At 43.6% G+C, this 24,470-nt stretch overlaps 1 protein-coding gene across 1 annotated transcript in view; it reads right to left on the bottom strand.

Annotated features, from left to right (window-relative positions):
• The window catches only part of Pds5b (PDS5 cohesin associated factor B), a 127,387-nt gene extending 108,656 nt beyond the window's left edge, over nucleotides 1-18,731 (bottom strand). Inside the window, exon 1 of the mRNA XM_013122830.3 lies at nucleotides 18,626-18,731. The gene's annotated coding sequence lies outside the window, so the exon portion shown is untranslated. The remainder of the gene's footprint in view (nucleotides 1-18,625) is intronic.
• Between the last annotated feature and the right edge of the window lie 5,739 nt (nucleotides 18,732-24,470).

Below are 24,470 nucleotides of genomic sequence, written 5' to 3'. Positions count from 1 at the left end.
TGGGTGGTGGTGGCACATGCCTTTAGTCCCAGCACTCAGGAAGCAGAATCAGGCAGAACCCTGTGAGTTCAAGAGACCAGTCTGGTCTACAGAGTGAGTTCCAAGACAAAGTGAGTTTGGGGGAATACAGGAATACAGGATAAAAAGACAACTATTCATCTCAAATACATTGGTTTGGATTTTTGCATATTGATACAAATTTAAGGTTATTTTTGTTATACCATATATATGTTTCTACTCTTGCTTAAGGTATTGTACCTATGTAGCTCATTTTAAAATGTAATATAAAGTTCTAGTCTTTGAAACTGTTTAGGATAATAAAAAAAATGCAGGATAGTAGTCATCTATAACAAACTTGCAATCGTGTTAGGTTTCTTTTCAAGGTTAAACAGATATTTTTAAACAGGTGATCTTCAAACGCTTCAGAGACGTACAGAATATGGCATTTAAAATGTTTTTTGTTTTTGTTTTTGTTTTTACGAGACAGGGTTTCTCTGTATTGTTTTCGAGGCTGTCGGTCCAGCCCAGCCTTGAACTCACAGAGATCCGCCTGCCTCTGCCTCCCGAGTGCTGGGATTAAAGGCGTGCGCCACCACCGCCCAGCTTAAAATGTTTAATAATAATAATAATAACTTAAGGTTTTCATGACAGTGAGACATGTCTGCTCCTGGTAGCACCAATCTACTTCATAAAAGGATGAGTGTCAAAGAACCTCCATATGGAATTCGTTTTAATTGTGGCAAAGCCAGCCATATGAACAAAAAAAACTGCCCTTGCCTTGATTGATGACAGTATACTGTACAAACTGGACATAAAGAAAAAAAAGACTGTTAAACTTTGTCAAAGCAAGGTGGGATAGTCCTTCAAAATTCCTGCTTCACAGAAAAGTCAAATATTCTCAGCCTGTGGGCCAAAGATGGATGAACCAACACTGCAGAGGAATCTTGAGTGACTGACTGTCCAGGCAGCTAGCTACTTCTGTCATTTTTCTATAGTTTTGGAAGATGATTGCTCGGCAACTACTCTTCACTCAAGTAATATCTCATTCTCAGGACTATGACAGAGTTGAAGACAAGACAATTATAGTTACAGTTTTCCTTGTTACCAAATTCAGGAAAGAAACTCAAAAAAGTTTATTAAAAGTTTATAAGGGGGTTGGAGAGATGGCCCAGAAGTTAAGTGCACTGACTGCTCTTCCAGAGGTCCTGAGTTTAATTCCCAGTAACCACATGGTGGCTCACAACCATCTGTAGTGAGATCTGATGCCCTCTTTCCGGCATGCAGGTGTACATGTAGATAGATCACTCATTTTTTAAAAAAGTTTATAAGGTTGAAAACCATAAATGCTTAAATTGTTTACCTAAGAAAATGTTTTGAGATCTAAAAAGATTCTAAATTTGTCAAATGAAAATGAACTAGAGGAAGGAAGCGAAGGGAGGGACGGAGGGAGGGAGGGAGGGAGGGAGGGAGGGAGGGAGGGAGGGAGGGAGGGAGGGAGGGAGGGAATGGACTGGATATTGATGTTGTATATATAATTCTTTTGGTGGGTTTTGTTTCTTTGTTTTAGGTTTGTTTTTGGTTTTTGGCATTTTGTTTGTTTTAAACAGGGTTTCTCTGTGTAGTTTTATAGACCAGGCTGGCCTCGAACTCACAAAGATCCGCCTACCTCTGCCTCCTGAGATGCTAATGGAGAGCTAACAGACAAGCACCAGACTCAAGCAAAGACATGCTGGACAGAAGGCTCTCGTCACAAATGCAAGATTTCAGCATACTACTCAGAGCAGCACACAATCTAAAATTCATAAAATGTTTCTGAAGTTTTCATTTAGTAATTTTGGACTGACTATAGCTGACCACAGGTAACAAAAAGCAAAGCCTTACCTAAAGGAAAACTACACCATAAGGACTTACACAGATTATTTACTCCTTTAAAAGAATCAGCATTCAGAAAGTATTATTATTCTAACCATTTATACAGATTAGGAACAGATGGTGAGAGCTAGTGTTCCTACATCTTGAATTCTGTCTGGTCTTGAGACTTGCCTTGGCCAGCAGCAAGTGACATCAAGCAGCTCCAAGTGCAGACTCAACAAGATCTTACGTTTTCATTCACTCTCAGAATCCTGTCTCCACTTCTCCCTCTTCCAGTTGAGAACCAGTCAACCCACCATAAATGTGAAAGACTAGCCTAGACCAGGCAGGTGCCCCAGTCAAACTACCAGGTAAACAAAGACACACCAACAAGTACATCAGCTCAGCTAAAATCAGGAAATCTAGTATAAGTATATTGGTTTGCATTTGTTAATTCACTCATATTCTGTTTGTTTACTCCAAGCATGTGGGCACTCCAGGCTTTCATTCTCTAACTGCCAGCTTTGCTTCCTAAGTCACTGATACATATGTATCACATCATCTATCACAGTCTACATGTAGCTATGCTCACAAGTATCTCCTCACACAAAGGGTCAGCACTTCCAAGTCATAACAACCCTTGTATTAATAACCCTTTCTTCCTCAAGGGCATCACTCCTGCAAACCATAAATTTCTATCTTCATCATTTATTTTCCTTTATCAGCTCATTTCTACCAACATAGAGATGTTATTATTTCTTCCATCTTTTTTTCTTCCTATTCTCACAATTTAAGATTCCTGTTAATCTAGTCCTAGTCACAGCTGCAGCTATGGCTCAGAGGTAACTCTTGCCTAGCATCCGTGAAAAACAAGAGTCAATACCCAGTATGGGGTGGAGGAAAGGGTTCAGACGCGTGTGCTCTTGGCTCCTAAGAAAGGGATGCTGCAATAGGAGCACTAAACTATAAACTGAGACTGCCACCCCACCACCTTGTCTTCATGTCAAGAATCAACGAACAAGAGTAACTGGCTTGCTACTGTACAAGATGACTAACCAAAAAAAAAGTCTGGAATGCAGAAGCTCCTCTAGGATGCATTGACAATTTCCATGTACTGTAATTAATGTCAGTGAAACAGTCCAAGAGAACTACTAATTGCCCAAACCCTTAAAGAATGAGCTTGGGTCACCTCACCAACAAACCACAAACAGCTGGAATACCTGCCAAAGACAGAGGGATTATAGAATGACGGTGGAAAAAGATAATTATAGATGACTATAACCACATAACTAGCAGCAGAAATAACTGAGTATTTCTGCTTAATTCAATACAAAAGTATGTATATATTAACCAAATTACAGTTTTATCTCCCTTTCTATATCCACCTACTAACAGCTAACTTCATGGTGTAACATTTAAGGTACAAAACATTGAGTATTCATTGTGACTTATGTAAATAGAAACTATTTCAAAAATGGAGAAAATGACAGTATCCTCTTTTAAGTTTGTGTGCTATCTGAACAAACATTCATCTAATGCATAGCAAAGGTGTGGTTAAAAGGGACAGACTATAAATGACAGTATCAGTGTCTAGATTTTAACTACATTTCTCCATATTCTTTCTCTGCATGGCTATGGGTTAGGGATAGCCTCAAAGAAATTCCTGAGGCAAAAAGTAAAGAAGTAGCCAGCCCTGCTTCTGTTCAACTAGGTCTCTGGTTCTCCTGGCTCACCTTCACAGGCTGGGGTTAGTAACTGGGCTCACAGCTTTTCTAGCTCCTGTCCATCTCCTTTGGCTCTTTCAAACAGTACTAAGTATGTGCCCACCTTCAAAGCAAGGTGCATTCTGCCTGTTATGACTTGCCCACATCATTTCAAATGTCAAAGTTACAGGTTTGGGCTAATGGCTTAGCCCATTTCCATGATTTCCAAGTTCACCTTGCTGACTCCAGTTAGCTCTCAGCTTCATGTCTACGTTCCCTTCCAAAATGCCAGTCCTACACACTTCTTCAAGTACCAGCAGAATGAGCAGGGAGAATTAATTCTTATATCTCATAAGGATAAATAAATAAATAAATCCCCACATAAATGCAACAACTTCTTTCTCTGATCAAACTCAAATTAACAAAGAAGAGAATACAGCAGCTAAACTACTCTATATATCATATATACAATCTCCAGCTGCTACTCCTCATGTCCACATAACCTAAATAAGCAGGAAGCCACAGGCTATGGTCATTTATCAGCAAAACTATCTGCAGATCTAAGTTTAAAAACAACACTTAAACCAACACTTAAAGTCCAAAAGTATTTATTTCTTAGAAGAACAATTTCCAATTTTTAAACATATCTTCTTCACCAATGAGACAGTTGAACAGGTGTGAAATTCTCTCTCATTCTCATATTCATTCATTCTCTCTCTCTCTCTCTCTCTCTCTCTCTCTCTCTCTCTCTCTCTCTCTCTCTCTCTCTCTCTCTCTCTCAATATAGTTATAACTATGCCTAATGGCTTACCTGTATGGATTTGTGACACTTTATTTTAATATGGGTGTATAGAAATCCTAGGACATTTACTGGGCCTTACGCACTTGGCTTAATAAATCCCCAGAACCCACTAGGCAGAAGGAAAAAGAATTGCTGAAAGTTGTCCTCTGACCCCCAAATATATCCTATAATGTGTGTGTGACACTCAGTTGACTTCCTGGTTCCTGCCGATCAAGATGTAGGACTCTCAGCTCCAGCACCATGTCTGGCTGCATGCTGCCATGTTCCACCAGATTATTAGGGAGTAAACCTATGAACTGTAAGCCACCCCATTAAATGTTTTCATTTATAAGAGTCATCGTGGTCATGGTGTTTCTTCATGGCAACAGAAATCCTAAGACAGTAAATAAATGTTAAAAAGGTTCTAATATGCCGGGTGTTGGCGGCGCACGCCTTTAATCCCAGCACTCGGGAGGCAGAGGCAGGAGGATCTCTGTGAGTTCGAGACCAGTCTGGACTACCAAGCGAGTTCCAGGACAGCCTCCAAAGCCACAGAGAAACCCTGTCTCGAAAAACCAAAAAAAAAAAAAAAAAAAAAAAAAAAAGGTTCTAATATACCCTCTCACAATTGATTTACTCCTAAACAATCAAGTAATCACTGTCCTCATTCTAAATGAATTGAAAATTGTCCAATTTTAATATATGTGTTTGATGATATATCTGTGCTAATAATACAAAACAAATCCATTAAAAAAATATATGGCCGGGCGTTGGTGGTGCACGCCTTTAATCCCAGCACTTGGGAGGCAGAGGCAGGCGGATCTCTGTGAGTTCGAGGCCAGCCTGGTCTACAAGAGCTAGTTCCAGGACAGCCTCCAAAGCCACAGAGAAACCCTGTCTCGAAAAAACCAAAAAAAAAAAAAATACATATATATATATATGTACCACCTCTAAAACTCACTCATTTAGTTGCCTCTTTTTTGGGGGAGGGGGAAGAGGTTCAAGACAGGGTTTCTCTGTGGCTTTGGAGGCTGTCCTGGAACTTACTCTGGCCTTGAACTCACAGAGATCCACCTGCCTCTGCCTCCCGAGTGCTGGCATTAAAGGCGTGCACAACCACCGCCCGGACATTTAGTTACCTCTTAAATACACTTTACTATCTTTGTAGTTAAGAGTGGTCCATAAACAACTTAGTGTGACCCTGATGGTCATCTGGACTTGAGCTAGTCCTGGCTAATCAACTAACCATTTTAAAGATAAGCATACAACCACCTTATCAGGTTTGAGACAGAAGCCACTCAGATAAATATTAACATTTTAATGATTCCTCATATTACAAACACCAAAAGAAGTTTAAAAAATAATAATGAAAAATGCTGTCTTTCCCAGTATCATCTAGTAACATCATGTATAACACTGCTATATATATGGTGCCTTAGAAAGGACAACTGTAGATATGCAGCTGTCCCTTTCACCAGACATCTCTGAGTGTCTGGTAACTACATTACCTGTTCAGACCAAGAATGTGTAAGAAAACAATGGTACGTTTATACCATGTCCTAAAAACACACAACCTTGGAGACTGAAGACAGATATCTCAGCAGTTAAGAGCACTGGCTGTTTTTTCCAGAGGATACAGGTTCAATTCCCAGCACCTACATGGCAGCTCACAACTGTCTGTAACTCCAGCTCCAGAGGATCTGACACCTTCACGACAAAGCACATTAAAAAAAAAAAAAAAGGCTGGGTGGTGGCAGCAACACGCCTTTCATCCCAGCACTCAGGAGGCAGAGGCAGGCGGATCTCTATGAGTTCAAGGCCAGCCTGGTCTACAGAGCAAGTTCCAGGACAGGCTCCAAAACAATACAGAGAAACCCTGTCTCGAAAAACCTAAAAAATAAAAAATAAAAATAAAGAATTTACACCCAGAATGTATTAAGAAGGGCTGGAGATGTAGCTTAGTTGGCAAAATGCTTGTCTCCCATTCACAAGGCTATGGGTTTGAATCCCATCACCAAAAAAATCCTACAAGTAAACAATAAAAAGATGATCAGGACCCTACAAGATAGTATGGTACCCAGAAACCAACGGTAGAGAGAGCTGATCCCTGCAAGTAGAGCAGTCTTCTGACTGCCATATGCACTGTGCCACAAACATACACACAATAAATGCACTAATTAATTTAAAATAGTTAAGACTGCAATTTTGGTTTGGTTTGGTTTGGTTTGGTTTGGCTTTGGTTTTTTGACACAGGGTTTCTCTTTGTAACAGTTCTATTACTCTGGAACTTGCTATGTAGACCAGGTTGGCCTTGAACTCACAGAGATCAGCCTGCTTCCCAAGTGCTGTGATTAAAAGTGTGCAAAGTGGCCGGGCGTTGGTGGCGCACGCCTTTAATCCCAGCACTCGGGAGGCAGAGGCAGGAGGATCTCTTCGAGTTCGAGACCAGCCTGGACTACCAAGCGAGTTCCAGGACAGCCTCCAAAAGCCACAGAGAAACCCTGTCTCGAAAAACCAAAAAAAAAAAAAAAAAAAAAAAAAAAAAGTGTGCAAAGTGCCCGGCGGTGGTGGTGCATGCCTTTAATCCTGCAGAGACAGGCGGATCTCTGTGAGTTCGAGACCAGCCTGGTCTACAAGAGCTAGTTCCAGGACTGCCTCCAAAGCTACAGAGAAACCCTGTCTCCAAAAACAAACAAAAAGTGTGCAAAGCAATTTTTTAACAAGTAAAAAACCTGAAGAAAAATTCTACCAGAGGGTGGGAGTGGTAGTGCACACCTTTAATCTCAGCACTTGGAAAGCAGAGGCAAGTGGATGTCTTTTGAGTTCAATGCCAGTCTAGTCTACATAGTGAGTTTCAGTAAAGTCAGAGCTACATAGTGAAACCCTGTCCCAAAAAAAAAAAAAAAGCATCTTCAACAAATGGTGCTGGCCTAACTGGATGTTGACATGTAGAAGACTGCAGATAGATCCTCGTCTTTCGCCATGCACAAAACTTAAATCCAAATGGATCAAAGACCTCAACATAAATCCAGCCACACTGAACCTGTTAGAAGAGAAAGTGGGAGGCACTTTCTTGAACGAATTGGTACAAGAGACTGCTTCCTGAACATAACTCCAGTAGCACAGACACTAAGATTGACAATAAATGGGACCTCCTGAAACTGAGAAGCTTCTGTAAGGCAAAGGACACGGTCAGCAAGACAAAAAGGCAACCCACAGATTGGGAAAAGATATTCACTAACCCCACATCTGGGTTTTTTTTTTTTTTTTTTTTTTTTGGTTTTTCGAGACAAGGTTTCTCTGTGGCTTTAGAGGCTGTCCTGGACTGGCTCTGTAGACCAGGCTGGCCTCGAACTCACAGAGATCCGCCTGCCTCTGCCTCCCGAGTGCTGGGATTAAAGGCGTGCGCCACCAACGCCCGGCTCTGAGGTTTTTTTTTATAATAAACTCAAGAAGCAAGTCTCCAAAACACCAAAGAATCAATCAAAAAGTGGGGTACAGAACTAGATAGAAAATTCTCAGCAGAGGAGTCTAAAATGGCTGAGAGACACTTAAAGTGCTCAACATCCCTAGCCATCCAGGAAATGCAAATCAAAACAACTCTGAGATACCATCTCACTCCTGTCAGAATGGCTAAAATCAAAACCTCCGATGACAGTTTACGCTGGAGAGGATGTGGAGAAAGGGGAACACTCCTTCACTGCTGGTGGGAGTGCCAATTCATACAGCCACTTTGGAAATCAGTATGGAGATTCCTCAGGAAAATGGGAATCAGTCTACCACAAGACCCAGTAATTTCACTCTTAGGCATATACCCAAAAGATGCAATTCATACAAGGATGTCTGTTCCACTATGTTCATAGCAGCATTATTTGTAATAGCCAAGTAGACATGAGCATTGTAAATTCAGCAGAAAGATACATGGGAAGATTAGCCAGTACAGGGTCTAACCCAGTAAGTGAGCTAGAAGCTGCTCAGTGTCTGTGGGGACTCAGGGAAGCTACAAGAAACCAAAAGAACAAAACGTAGGAGCCATACTCATCTAAGGGTTTGAACTACAGAGCAACCCAGAACTTTTTTTTTTTTTTTTTGGTGTTTCCAGACAAGGTTTCTCTGTATGTAGCTTTGAAGCCTGTCCTGAAACTTGTTCTGTAGACCAGGCTGGCCTTGAACTCAACAGAGTCTGCCTGCCTCTGCCTCCCAAGTGCTTGGATTAAAGGTGTGCACGCACCTCCACTGCCTGATTCACCCAGAAGTTTTAAAGGAAGAACGAGCTATTCAAACGTGTGATCAGAAGTACCCATGAGCAATGTGATACAGGGGGTGAGACTGTAAGCAAGGAGGCCAACAAGACAACAAATGCAGGGGAGTAACAGCAACCTTTTACTTTTAGCAGACACAAAGGTATAGGGGAAAGGCTTCGAATATCCAAGAGTCATGCACTAAGAAAAGATAAAAAGGAGAAACAGACACTTCTCAGAAAAAACAAAAATGGCTCAAGAACAAGAAACAATGCTCAGGCTCATGCACCAGGAAAATGTAAACTAAAATAGAGGACTAGAGGACATACTATTTTACAACTGTCAGGTTGACAAGGTATAAAAGGATGGTTATATACTGTTAGCAACCCTACAGAGAAACAAATATTTTCACATACACAACAGTGCTACAAAGTCTATAAAGCACACTATGTAAATTTTATCTACTGCAGTCTGGCCCAGTGATTCCATGCTAGGAACCTGTACTATAAGCAAACTTTCACATGTATGAAACAATAGCCATTTTATAACAGTAAAAAGTGGAAGCAATTAATAAGCTAGTGAAAGTATGTCATAAAAATGAACGCTATGGTTATTCAGAGTTTTGGAAAGAATACTTTATATAGAAATAAGGAAGATCTCCAGGGTTTCTCTGTTTTACAGCTCTGGCTGTCATGGAACTCACTTTGTAGACCAGGCTGACCTCGAACTCACAGAGATCTGCCTGCCTCTGCCTCCCAAGTGCTGGGAATAAAGGTATGTACCACCACCGCCCAGCTTAGGGTATACTTTTCTTTTCTTTCTTTTCTTTTCTTTTTTTGTTTTGTTTTGTTTTGTTTTTCAAGACAGGGTTTCTCTGTATTGTTTTGGAGACTGTACTGGAACTCGCTCTTTAGACCAGGCCAGTCTTGAACTCACAGAGATCCACCTGCCTCTGCCTCCTGAGTACTGGGATTAATAGCGTAAGCCACCACGCCGGAAAGGGTATACTGTTCAATGGATGGATGGATGGATGGATGGATGGATGGATGGATGGATGGATGGATGGATGGATGGATGGCAGAGAAGTTCATGGTTCCCAGTATTAGTGAAAAAAAAAAACCGAAAGACTGAGGTGGGATATATCTGTACGCAGCTGTATTATTCAAAGAGCATTAACAGAGGGCTGGAGCGATGGCTCAGTGGTTTAAGAGCACTTGCTGCTCTTCCAAAGGACCTGAATTTGGTTTCCAGCTCCCAAGTTAGGTGGCGTACAACCCACTGGATCTAATACCTCTGGCCACCACAGGTACCTGCTCTTGTGTACACATACTACATATAAACACACACACCCTACATGTGTTAAAATAACAAATAATTCTTTAAAAAGAAATCATTAACATGTACGAATTACATAGCTATTGGGAAATGAGATAGATGGAAAGAGTATAGGCTGCTTTTTATACGTGGCTAAGGTTTCCTAAAACATTAACAACATTTGGTAACTTATCTGATGGAAGACGAAAGAAATGGAGATATCAGGCTAACACTCAGGTTTCTGACATGAGTGTAAAAGCAGTCATCCCGTAGAACAGATGTTGGGGGAGTCTAATACTGTCTTGAAGCGAACATTGAGAAGTTGTTAGGGGAAAGGAAGGAAATTGAGTTTCAAAATGTTACACTAGAGACAGCACATCTGAGAGAATACTATAAAAAGGAAATTTGGAAGAATCCACAGGATGCAATTAATGAAGGAGGGGAGACAAAGGAAAATATATATAAGGACCTAATTTATCTAGGAATTACTTATCCTATAAAGCCAATTAACCTGGGGTGAAACCAAACCTCAAGAGTATAAACTAAAAAGGCAAGTTGCTCAGTCTCAAGACTACAGGTTGATACCTTCTTTTTAAAGACATCAACCACTCACTAAAAGCTTAGGTGAAACACTTTCCCAGGTAAACTAGAAACATCTAAGTGTGGGTGAAGCCACCAGAGGCAATCTTTTAACAGCAACATAGGGAAAATTAAGACCTATCTTCAAGCAGCCATCCCCACCAACAAAAGTCCAGCTCTACAGCACTTGACCAACGCCTGAGCAAATGTCCCTCTTTGACAAGTCTTTCATGACTCCTACAGAGAATGTTCATCTTTGGTCAGACTCCTTCCTGGAGCTTAATATGCCTTCCATAGTCTACCTTATTTATGATTTTTTTTTCCTTTTGTTTTTCGAGACCTGGCTGTCCTGGATCTTGTTCGTCCTGGATCTTGTTCTGTATACGAGGCTGACCTAGAACTCACTGAGATCTGCCTGCCTTTGCCTCTCCTGTGCTGGGTGGGATTAAAGGCATGTGCAACCACCACCACCACCACCACCACCACCACCACCACCACCACCACCACCACCACCACCACCACCACCACCCAGCTGTTTATGATTTCCTTAACTGTCCCTTTTAGAATGAATATATTTGTGAGGGGTCTATTTTTTATTACAAGAATATCATCTTTCTATCTCTAGCCAGAACTGAGCGCAATTTTCTCAAACAATAAAACATGCAAACATCCGCTCAACCATTATCTCACTTTGTCTTCTATAAAGTGATGTAGTTAGATCTTTTATCACCAATAGTCTCCCTGCAAATAAGTTTGGCTGTTTCTGTTTGATTGAAACAGGTATCAAATGTAGCTCATAGTGGATTCAAACTCCCAATTTTCTTGCCTCAGCACACCACACTACCAAGTGCTGGTATTTACAGACATGTAACATCATGTTGGCCACCCCACAAAAAGTTACAAGCATTTTTTACTTTGTCCTTACATACTTGCCCACAATCTAAACATTGTCCTAGCTTATCCCAAAAACTAATGGCATAAGGAGTGATGGAAAGCAATGTCTAATAGCTTTGGAGCTTCTTTGTAACACGAAACAAGATGCACCCAAACCAGGCTATGGTGATGGTTATATGGATCTGTAAATATACTGGAAAACTATTAACTATATATTTCATCAGTGGCAAAATCATACGATGTGTGAATTATACATCAGTAAAGCCATTTTTAAAAATGAGTTATCTGTTACTATTCTTAGTTACAGATTTTAAAAATTGAGATTTTTCAAAACTAGGTGATTTACACGAGGCTAGTTAGTAACAAACCGGACAGAAACTCTAGCAGTCCTGACTATGTTAAATGAGTAAGTCAAGCTCTTCATGCTGTCCTTAAGTTGCAGTAATTAAGCAAATTATTAAACACTCATATGATCTATAAATGTTCAGTCTTTTTGTTTGGTTTTGGGTTTTGTTTCTTGTTTTGTTTTTTGTTTGTTTGTTTGTTTGTTTTTTGAGACAGAGTTTCCCTGTGTAGTCCTGGCTGGCCTAGAACTCACTCTGTAGATCAAGCTGTCCTTGAACTCATAGATCTGTCTGCCTCTTCCTCCAGAGTGCTGAAACTAAAGGCGTTCACTACCACACCCGGCTAGATGTTCTCACTCTTAAGTGCTAGAACTTTGAAAGACTATAAAGACTATAAAGACCTGATCTAACTATGAAGCTAGGGAAAAGGCAAAAGAAAGGTGCTGAAAATAAAGAGGGAGAAAGTACCCAAAACATGCCGTGTAAGACCATGAAGCACACTACTGCTTGGTTGCTATGATCTAAGTTGTGGGGCATGCCCAATTCAGCTAAGTCTAGAGTAAATACAAGCCTAGTAGGTCAATTCTGCACTGACAGTTGTGTCTCAACCTAGGAATAATTGACATTTTTAGTCTAGGTAATTTTTTGTGGTAGAAAGATGCTCTAGATAAGTACGGAATGTTTTAGCAGACCCCATGTCTGACCTGACTTCTACCCACCAGTGACAAACCTATCCTGTCCCTATTAGTAGTAACTAAAATCAGACTGTAAAATGTCTTCAGGGTAGGGAGAGCTGGGGATCCAAAATCATCCCTTTGAAAACCAATAGCCTAGATGAGAGGTAAACATGACAAAGGGGCCAGTATTTGATGGTGATATGTATACATATGAAAAGTAGAGACAGACAAGAACATTTTAAGCCAATCATCTCCTCAACCAAAAAACCCCACCTACCCCCCCCTTTTAAAGTGACACTGGGGATATCAGATGACGCAGTAGGTAAATGTGTTTGCCATGAAAGCCTAAGGACCTCAGTTCATCAGTTCAATCCTTGGAATCCACATTAAACAAACAAAAAAGCTTGTGTCTATAATCCCAGCACTCCTGTGGTAAAATTCGAGGTGGAGACAAAGTGGACTGCAACTTCACAGGTACAGTGCAGCAACAGAAACACAAAAAGATCCTGCCTTAGCTGGACAGTGGTGGCCCACACCTTTAATCCCAACACTCAGGAGACAGAGACAGGTGGAGCTCAGTGAGTTCAAGGTCAGCCTGGTCCAGCCTGGTCTACAGAGTGAGTTCCAGGACAGCCAGGACTGTTAAACAGAGAAGCCATGTCTCCAAAAACAAATAAAGGGAGGGGGAGGGGAGATCCTACCTTAAACAAGGTGGAAAGTGAAAACCCACTCCTGAAAACTTGTATGTCCTGACCTTGACCACAAGCACTATGGTACAGAGGGGAGGGAGGAAGAGAGGGAGGGAGGGAAGGAGGGAGGGAGGGAGGGAAGGAGGAGAGAAGGAGGGAGGGAGGGTGGGAGGGAAATGTACTGTACAGAAATTGAACAGAAGCCACAGTTTTACAGACATACCAACACCCCAAGTTTTCTATGCACTCAGCATAAGGAATAGGAAACAGAACTAAAGGATGCTAAGAAAACAACTGATACCATTACTGCATTGAAGGAAATTCGGTTTGTCTTTGAAGAAAGTTAAAGCCTCAAATCTGGAAGAGCAAGGTCCAGATTGTCCCCCATGCCAGGGTAGTGAAGCAAACGGCAATCTGAATAAATGCACCACCACTTGAAGGTGGGAAGAGTGAGTGATAGCACAGTACAAAGCAGGGTTGACTCGGCACAAAATTCATCTGTTCTGGCGTCCAGCTCTCCCACCCTTCCTTCCTCCTATTGGTTCCGCAGAGGCTTCTAAAACCCTCAGCTTGACTCATGGTTGCTCAAAGCCTAGCACAGTGGCCTTTCCCTTCAGAGCATCAATCTCCCTCAAGGTGTCACTATCCCCAAATCTTATTCCTCTTCAAAAGTCCAAAAGTCTCACCCTTCTTTCTCGGATACCTGAGCTCCCAGGTAAGAGGGAGGGTTCAACAGGTAACTACTGCAACCAGTCTGCAGTGGCTTCCCAGTAAAGAGTATAGAGACAAATGTTTATACTCTCTTGGAAATGCAAACTCAAATAAGACAGGTGTGGTGTCCTAGTTAGGGTTTCTATTGCTGCAACAAAACACCAAGACCAAAAAGCAAATTGGGCTTATTCAGCTTACATTTCCACATTGCTGTTCATCAACAAAGGAAATCGGCACAGGAACTCAAACAGGGCTGGAGCCTGGAGGCAGGAGCTGATGCAGAGACCATGAAGGGGTGCTGCTTACTGGCTTGCCTCCCATGGCTTGCTTACTCTGCTTTCTTATACAACCCAGGACCACCTGCCCAGAGATGGCGCCACCCACAATGAGCTGGACCCCCCCAATCAATCACTAATTAAGAAAATGCCTTACAGTGGATCTTATGGAGGCATAAAGCACAGTTAAGCCTCCCTCCTTTCAGATACCTCTAGCTTGTGTGTCAAGTTGATGTAAGACTAGCTAGCACATGACACTTCAAATTGGCAACAAAAAAAAGTTTAATAAACTCCAATGATGTCTATTCCCTTGCTGACTAGTAATTACTCAACTATGCTATGCACTTCAATAAAATACTCTTTATTTTTTAGCTGGGCGGTGGTGGTGCATGCCTTTAAACCCAGAGCTCAGTGAGTTTGAGGCCAGCCTGGAGGAAGGGGGGGGGCTCGCAGTGGGTTACTTTTCCAGAAGAACTATAATTTTTATTTTCAGTTTTCTATACCACTAGAAGGATATGGTTTTTCTTTATATGTACAGCTTTTTAGTTTAAAATGCACAATTCTTTTTATTGCATTTCCTTTACTGTGTGTGTGTACATGTGGAGATCAGAGGACAACTTGGCAGAGTTGGTTCTTCCTACATGGGTCCCAGAGATAGATCTCAAGTTGTCAAGCTTGGCTACAAGTGCCTTCACCTACTGAGCAATCTTACCTGCGCCAACCTCCACCCCCAGCCAGTTTCAAGTCTGAAGTCTAATTAAAACTGCCTGAAAGAATCTCCATAAGAGGCATACTTCGTAATATGGACTTTTCCTTTAAAATCCCTTCACGTTTCCTAACATCATCTCTGCAGCAAAATAAGAGGGGAAGAAAAGACACATTTTACACTACTGCTTACAATTCTACTTTCCTTTCAGGACCCTGACCACTGTCACAGACAGCTGCTGGGCTGTGACATCTCATGGTCTTTATATTACAGTCCCTAGTCGTGGTGTGTTTCACTCAGGAATGGCAACCTCACTTTCCATTAGCAGCAGGGGTGCTACTCTGCTCAGCTTTCTTCATTCAGGTCTAGGTCCCTAACCACTGTGCCCTACTGCTACAGGTCAGGTTGCATTGTTTGCTTCAGCATCCCGGTTCTCAGCCTTCTCTCCAAAACACGGTGCAGCAGAGCACAAGAGGACTTTAGATGCCTTGAAATGTCCTCCTGCTCTGCTGTTTGTCCTCCACTTCTTCAGTTTGACAGCTGCTTGCTATTCCTGTGTAATCATTAAAGTGCAATAACTATTACAGATATTTTTAAATGTCTCACATTGACGGCTTGAAAGCATTAACTTTTTATGCACTGAGCTTCATCATCTTAATTTTCTCATGGCACACAACAATCTGTGCCAGTAAAAACTAACTCTCAATGCTGCAAGCGTATTAATTTTGAACTAATTAGTGAGAAAGGATTGTAAAGTATTTTTCAAGTAACTGAGGGAAACGGTGAAAATCAGGTGGCTCATGAAAGCAGAATGAGAAAAAAGGGCTAACTCTCCAAGGTTTCAGGACTGAAAAGCACTTGGCAGTTTCTCCATGGGTAAACCTAGAAAACAGCAGACCATGCTGGCTCACACCTGTAACGCCAGCCCTCAGGAGGCTGAGGTGGGAGGGTTGACTGCTGAATTTGAGGACAGCCTGGGCTACAGAGTGAGACAGTGTCTAAAAAAACCAAAGGCTAACATTCCTGGGGAATTTTTAAACTAATTATTTTTGGAATCTTTAACACGCAGAAATACACAAAAGAAATAAATGTGTGTCGTAAATGGCAGTAACAAATGACTTGTGTCGTAAACTGCATTTATTACATAAATATGTATACTCAAATATATTGTATATATGAATATATGAATACATACAATATAATCATATATACAGTCACAAAACCAGCTCGATGCTAACTTTTCCACATCACTTTGGCTTACAAGTTTAAACACTGTTATTCGCATAAATAAATGAATAGACAGACAGGTAAATAAATGTCAAACAGTATCAAACAATGAAAGAGGAAGCAGCTCCAGGACACAGAGGCTGCAAGCTATCTTCTGAGAGCAGCTAGGTGAACTGAACTGGACTCAGTTGTTGAAGCCAGAGTCTACAGTTGACTTTGAAGCTGCACCTCCAGGGTGGAAAGAGTGGAAAGTGAGAGCAGGATGGAGACTAGTGTGTTGTAGTCCAACGACTTCAGTTCCAGTAAGTCCCAAACAAAGCAACAGACACCAGGGAACTAACTTCTCAGCTTCCAAAGCTCTAAGAGTGCTCACTCCCCACTTGATATGAGTGCGGCCCTGCTAACTTCAGGTACATTATAATCTGAACCCAACTTCTCATCCATAAAGGGGTTGGCAACCATTCTCAAGTTCCTCTGTAATTTTCTAACACCTATAAAGGAAACAAATTTCCGCTTTTACAGTGTTATATACAGTATGTCACCTAAGAATCTATAAGCCATCAGAATGAGCTCTCCTCTTAATGCTAAGCAAATGTGACCCAAGAAGTAGCATGCTGGGAGTCAAAGGACAATCTCAAAATATGCCAAAAGGACTAAGGAAAAACACAGCCCCCAAATTATCCCCTCCCTCTCCAAAGTTTAGGTATCCCACCAATCAGTTTTCCTAGATTTAGCAAATTACTGGCAAAGCCTAGTCCTCAGAATATTGTTCTGTTAAACAAAGCTACAGAACTTCAGAATAAACTTAAAAATTAAAACTGTGATCATCAAACAGCTCTCTAGAACCCTGGTACATGCCATCACCACACACTCTCCTCTCACTCTGAGGAGAAAGGGAGAGGGTACCAAAGCCAAGGGATAAAGGCAACTGGAAGCATTAACAAAAGCTGCAGTGAAAGCAAAGTTAATGACGCATCTTCATTAAAGCTACAGCCAAAAGGACAAAAGGAAGCAAGCAAAAAGACTAGCATTACCTTCTCATCAGGGACGCTTCCAACAGGACCCAGCTAAGGGGAAAACATCTGTGCCATAATGGAAAAAGTTACTACTTTAGCAATAAACTTTAAAGCACATCTTTTCTCTATATATTTGTAAATTCACATCATATGCAAATATGAGTTCAAAGAAATAACGTTTTGATTTAAGATGTGTTTTATGAGCTGGGTGTGGTGGTGTAATCCCAGCACATCAAACCAGGAGGGTTGCCAGTTCCAGGTTAGTCTGGAGATACTACTCCTCAACCCCCAAAAGACTTATATTTAAGTTTTGAGAATAAACTTATCATGTGCCACGTAACTTTTACCTCCAAATTCACCTCTGGAAATCCAGTTCGGTTTTATGCTGTCACCATGAGAAGGAAGATTAACTGTCCCACAGTGACCTACCATACCACACAAGTATTCATTTTACTGTTCCCCAAACACTAACATCTGACATGACCACTGCACAGCTAAGAGATGAAGCCCGAATTTGTGCTATTTTACTTGACTTCTACAAGAGTTAACACAGAAAATATCCTCTCCTGGAACTCTTACCTACGTGCATTGAGAACAATGCTTATACTGCCATTCACGATTTCAGTCATTATGATTTAGCTATAGTCCACCTCCTATATCTAAATACACGTGGCTTTTTAAAGGTTATTAGGGAGATACACAGAACTCCCCAACTCTCTCCGGACCAACCTTCAAAATGAAACACTAAAGGCAAAGCTTCCACAAGGATTCGACAGGGAGACCGCTCCTTGGAGGCAGCACTGCCACCCATCCGTTCCTAACACAGTATCAGAGAAGCGTTCTTCGAGATCAAAAAGGGGGGTTGGGGAGACTGTTAACTCTAGTCGGGTTCTTGAGGATGGAGCGGGTGGGTCACTCCTCTTTCAAACCCCTCCGCAGCTCACACCGGAGTAGCATGCAGCTCCGAAGAGCAGGTGCTGAATTTCGGGGTTCAGAGTCAGTCCTGCAAACACCTGTCGGCTGCACGGTACATGCCTGCTACTGCGTGCTAACAGCGGTCTTTAACGTACAGAGCAAAAACCGAAACAAAACAAAAAGCAGACCCACAGCCACAGCCACAGTCGCCGCCGCCCGGGTTTCTCCCGGACCGCAAACTTTTCAAGTGTCAGTGGAATAACGGTGCAGAGGCGGGCAAGCCCGCACCGCTCGCCCTCCGCACAGCCGTGGGGCTGCACCCGTGCTCGCCCGGGGACTCGCTCGGCCGACTCACAGCCTGTTCCCCCGACTCCCGAGCAGCGCGGCGAGCGCGCCTCCCCTCGCGCCCGGCCCTCGGGCAGCCGGAAGGGGGAAGCCGCGCGGGGGGCTTCTCTTCAGGAGGCGGGGGAGGGGAAGGGGCGCGGCGGCGGCCCCCGCAAAGGTCACTCGCGGCCGGCGGGAGCGGCGGCCCGAGGCCTCCCCGCCCCCGGCCCCGGCCCCACCACGGCCCCGCGAGGACACCGGGACACGCGAGGCTCGGCGGGCGGCGGCTGCACGCGCGCACGCCCCGCTGGAAAATGGAGCGTGGAGCGCCGAGGCGAGGAAGAGGCGCTCCCTTTCCGTTACCCGAATCGCTCCTACCTCCGGCTGCCCGGATCCTACACTCCCCGCGCTCCGCCGCTCTCCGGGATCCGCCGCCCTCGCCGCCGCCGCCGCCGCCGCCGCCGCCGCATCCAATCGCCTCCTCCCCCCCTCCCCTTCCGCAGCCAGTCCAGGCCGTTCCTCCTCCTCTCCGCTTCAAAATGGCGCCAAGAGCTGCTCCGCGGCTGCTCCAATCGAACCGCGGCGGACGGCGCCCGGGGGGCAGGCAGAGCGGCGCGCGGGTCCTCAGCGCCCCCTGCCGGCCACACGGCTTCTCTCCCAGGCGCGCGCGCATGCGCCCCTTAGCCCGCGCTCTGGGCTCCGCCCCCCCCCGCCAGGAGGTGCGCACGCGCAGGCTCCGCCCTGCCCGCGCCGGCGCCTCTGTCTCCCAGGCAGCAGGGAGATGGACAGCTGTCAGTGCGCTTTCAGCGTTGACACAGCCTCCGAAGCTTTGGCGGGAAATGTGTAGCTAGATTGCTGTAGGCCGCTGGCTTTTGGTTTTTCCTTTCCTCTTTTTTTCTTTTTTTTTTGGGGGGGGGAGGGTTTCGCTTTAGCTTTGGAGCCTGCCCTGAAACTAGCTCTGTAGAGCAGGCTGGCCTCGAACTCAAAGATTCACCTGCCTCTGCCTCCTGAGTGCTGGGATTAAAGGAGTGTGCCATCACCGCCCGACTTTTCTTTCCTTTTTTTTTTTAACAGGGTCTTACTATGAAGCCCTGTGTTCACCAGGCTGGCCTCAAGTTCAGAGATCTGCCTGCCTCTGCCTCCTTAGTATTGGCATATGCCCTACGCCTGGCTTTTTTTTTTTTTTCTTCCTGGAAAAAAAAAATGTGTAAAGTACATTGTTTTATTTGAGAAGAGGGTCTCATTATGCAGCGCTCACTGACTTGGAAATCACTATGTAACCAAGCTGGCTTTAATCCTCTTCCAGCTACCCCGAGAGGGCTGGGTTAAAGGTACTGTGCCACCATTCCTGGCTTTTTTTGTGGTTTACTTAAACAGGGTCTCACTATGTAGCCCTGGCTGGTCTGGAACTCACAAAGACCCACCTGCCTCTGCCACCCAAAAGCTGGAATTAAAAGTGTGTACCACTTTGTGTGATGTCTTAAACCCTAGGATGCAGCCCAGATCTTGGGCTGTGTAAATGATCATTGATGTCTACTTGCCTCCTCAGGAGGTGACTGACCTAGGGACCCAGTGTTCAACCTGTAACAAAGAATCCCACCAGTTACAGGACTCCCGGGGTAGGGGGTGGGGTGATTTGAAGGCCATAAGGATGCCATCCTGTAAACAAGGTTTGTCCTCTCTTGCCGCTTCTGGCCTCCCTGTTAACAGCTGTGGGCTGGGTGAGCTGGGATGGATGTTTCTCTTCATCCAGGACCCTCCCTGAGCTGACTAGCTGCTCTCTTTTTGCCCTTTGGTAGAGTCTTGCCCTGCAGTGAGCAGGATCTCCCTGTTATCAAGTGTCTGGTCCTGATTGTTTCAGAGGGTTCGTTTCAACAGCAAACAAACAAGAGGTGAATTCGTAGCTTACACTAGGATATTTATCATTCCAAACAAAAGATAGGCAATGCAGGGCTATAAGCCAAGGTTATTGTGCTAGGCAAGAAAAGCTGTAACGCCTGGCAGGCCAAGCACCTTCAGACACGCACACCTCAGACACTCAGACCTCAGACACGCACACCTCTCATTTCCTCTAGCGGCTCAGTGTGTTCTCTGGACAGCTCTGCTTGTCTTCCCCATCCACTATTTTGGTGGCCAGATCCTACCCATTTTACCCTTAGGTAAGCTTCCTGTACCACTTTAAAGTTCCCCCGCAATGACAGATAGTGCCACACACCTTTAATCTCAGCGCTTAGGAGGCAGGGGCAAGTGGCAGCCTGGTGTGGTCTACACAGTAAATTCCAGAGCTACATACCCTGTCTCGAAAAACCAAAACAAGAAAGAAATGCCCAACTCTTTGTTGTTATTTCCTTTCCCTCTCAATTCTGAACCCCCTGAAGACACAAACCAAGTAAGAGTGAGAGCAAGTACGTTGGGACTACTCACTGCTGTGATCTCTCTTGTTTAATATACAAGTCACTTAGCACGTAAGGAGTGCTCAGTAAATCGTTCTGTTGGGGGTGCACTTGGATAAGAATGTTGTTTTTCATCTTATATGTAGACAGGCTGGGGCTTGAGATTTTTGGAGTTGTCATACCATTGGCCAGTTTTACCACGCATTAATCAATTTTCAACACTGCACCAAAATACTTGATAAGGAAAGATGGTTTATTTTGGTTCATGGACTCAGAGGTTTCCATCTATGGTTGGCTGGTTCCATTCTGGGCCTGGGTGAGGCAGACCATCATGGTAAAGTAGGTCACCTCCTGGCAGCCAGAGAGACCTAGCTCTGAACACAGTTTACACTGCCAGGGCCTGGCCCCTGTGAGTATTTCCTCCAATAATAGTTCCCATCCTAGTTTCCACCAGTTCCCAATAGTGCCATCAAATGAGTCCAGATTGGAGGTCAGAACAGTGTCAAAGTCCCTGGAACTGGAAGCTGCAAGCCACCACGTGGGTACTGGGAACTAAGCCCAGGTCCTCTGCAAGAACTACAAGTGCTCCTAACCTCTGAGCCATCTCTCCATCCCCACAAAACAAAAACACTCTTTATATTTGAGGATTTTAAAATGGCCAACTTGAAATTCACCAATATGCAATAACTAATGGGATATAATTTCAGATAACTAGGAATTTGGAACTAGTATTCCAAAATCCAGTTGTATTTTCTAATCCTGGGAGAAGGAATGGTGTAAAAATGCTGTACTTATACAGACATGGTTACAGCTTTCTTTGATCATGAAAAACACACATCCAGTTCCCATCTGGCCTGGTTCATGGTCCATGCCATAGCAAATTAGTGTATGCTTGTCTCCCAGAGCAACCCAATTGTCTTTCTCAGCTGGAGCTCAGAAGCCTGACAGGTGTCTCCCTGAGCTAATTCTTTGGGGTCCACAGGGCTATGGTCCCTTCTCCAGACTGCTGGACGAGATGCTAGATAGTGCCTTCCTGGGCTACGGACACTGACTTTGTCGGTTCATGTCTGTTCTCTGTCTTCAAAGTCAACGCCACAGCATCTCTTTAAGCTGTCGCCTTTGCCTCATGTCTCTCTCTGCTCCCCTCAACTCATCTCATCCACTTTTCAATCCCTGATTACTCAGGCCCAAGTGAGTTTAGGATCAGGTGGTAAGAAAACTTATTCCATTTTTAACCCTCATATATTAAAAGGTTCAACATGAATATCTTTGGAAACACTGTTCTGTCAACCACATCACCCCTATTTTTGTTATCTAGCTATTATCGGTGGGGTCCAAAGTTAAGGTTGAAGAGATTAGGAGGAAGTTGGAAGATACCATGTCTACCCTAAATAGACCTCCGTTGTCTGTGGCATTTTGAATGCAACCTATACATACCATAAATGGTTTCCCAACAGCAGCAGAACATTTACTACACCTCACAAAGCAATCTGGGCAGCTCATTGGGAAATGAGGATACTCATGTAACTCAAGGCATGTCCCAAAGGCCATCCAAATGATCCCTGATAGTCTGTGGCAGGACTTAAATTCTCAGGAGACCACAAAAGGATGCCACGATTACTATTTGCAGTCCAGGAAAGTGGATCTAAACTGCAGGGAGTGAGAGACTATCAGACTGTGGGCACCTTTTCAGCCCATGATACACAAATTGTAACTACAGTTAGTAATAAAGAATGCAGTGTTCAATGAAGGAAAGCTAGAGAGACAGTTCAGTGGTTAATAGCTCTTGTTGCTCCTGCTGGGTTGCATTCCCTGCACTCACATGGTGGCTCACAGCCATCAGAAACTCCAGTTCCAGGGGCTCCAACACCCTCTTCTATCTAGCCTCCTTGAGCACTGCATGCATGCAGTGCATACATACATGTCAGCAAAACACAATTTTTTAAAAAATTGTACTAGAAAGATGGCTCAGTGATTACGAGCACGGACCTGGGTTCGATTCCGGCACTGACGTGGTGACTCACACGTACCTCTAACTCCAGTTCCAGGGATTATATGCCCTCTTCTGGCCACTACAGATACATAAAATAAAAATAAATAGAACTTTAAAGAAAAAAAAAAGAAAACCAAGAAAGACCAATAGGCTCCCCTTTACAGATTTTCTTCAATATTTGGAATATTCAAATATTATTTTGGTTTTTCAAGGTAGGGTTTTTCTGTAGCTTTGGAGTCTGTCCTGAACTCACAGAGATTTGCCTGACTCTGCCTCCCAAGTACTGGGATTAAAGGTGTGTGCCACTAGCAACTGGCTCAAATAATTTTCTTAAATTCTACATTTTCATTTGCTGGCTTGATTTTATAATCATAAGCTCAGGTGGTTCCTTCTCATGGAACACACACACACACACACACACACACACACACACACACCAAAGACAAGCAAGAGGTGGGACTGTCTGGAGAAAGAAGCTCAGTGCCAGGAAAGGAATGGAAGAGGATCATGTGTGAAACTGTGAAACAAATTGTTTTAAGGATGTATTTATTTTTACATGTGTCAGTGTTCACCTGCATGTAGGTCATGCACACCTGGTGCCTGCAGAGGCCAGAACACCACATCAGATCCCCTGCAACTGGAGTGACAGGTGGTTGTGGTACCTCACGGGTGCTGGAATCAAACCCAGGTCCTCTACAAGAGCAGCCAGTGCTCTTAACCACTGAGCCATCCATCCAGCCCTGAAATAAAAATGTAAAACCATTACCTTGCCTAAAGGAAGTAAGAGTGTTAATTCTAATCTAAACATGAGGAATTATGGCCCAGGATTGCTTCGATCAGTTTGCCCAAATACTGCATTTGGGTTTTTGGTTTTGTTTCTAAGTTTTAAGTTTTGGTTGGCTTAGGTTTTTTGTTTTGTTTTGTTTTGAGACAGAGTCTCACTATGTGCATGTGGAGGTGGCTGTCAGATATCTTCCCCTGTCATTTGCTCCACACACATTTTTCTGAAACATGGTCTCTGGCTGAACCTGGAGCTCACTGTTTTGACTAGACTACAGGCCAGTAAGTACACAGGATCTGCCTGTCTTGACCCCCTAGTGCCAGTGCTACAAAAACATATACAATACCCAGCTCTTATGTTGCTGGAAGGCATGGAATTAAAGTCACAGAGGAAGGAAGGAAAAAAGGAAGAAAGGAAGGGAGGGAGGGAGGGAGGGAGGGAAGAAGTCATCACAGAGGTGATCTATGACAATTATAGCAGAAACCTTGTTTTCTTTTTTTTTTTTTTTTTTTTTTTGTTATTTTTCGAGACAGGTTTCTCTGTGGCTTTGGAGGCTGTCCTGGAACTAGCTCTGTAGACCAGGTTGATCTCGAACTCCCAAAGATCCACCTGCCTCTGCCTCCCGAGAGCTGGGATTAAAGGCATGAGCCACCAACACCCAGCTAGAAGCCTTGTTTTCAAGGGTGCTTACATTCAGAGGATGCTCTCAGCTTCTGGTCCTCTATAGTAAGCATAAACTGAAATGGGCAGCAGTACACTTTTATAAATATCAAATATGTTACAAGATGTCAATGGGGCGTGGAATACGTGGCTCAGTGGTAGAGAGCTTGCCTTCCATACTTGAGATCCTAGGTTCAATTCTCACCACTGAAGAAAAAAAAAAGCCAGTGAGTGTTAAAGGAGTATAAACAGTCTGGCATGTTTCCAGCTGCTGTGGCATGATGGAGTATAGGGAGGTGCTAGGGGGCACAGAGGTACCAATGTGCTGAAGAGACAGTAGGTATGGGATTGCCTTCTAGAATACTCTACCAGATTCTTCTCAACTAAAGGGGAGAA

The sequence above is a fragment of the Mesocricetus auratus genome, unplaced genomic scaffold (genome assembly GCF_017639785.1).
Source record: "Mesocricetus auratus isolate SY011 unplaced genomic scaffold, BCM_Maur_2.0 Super-Scaffold_100008, whole genome shotgun sequence".
NCBI lineage: Eukaryota > Metazoa > Chordata > Mammalia > Rodentia > Cricetidae > Mesocricetus > Mesocricetus auratus.
The sequence above is the reverse complement of the archived record's forward strand: the minus strand, read 5'-3'. Positions and strand labels throughout refer to the sequence as shown.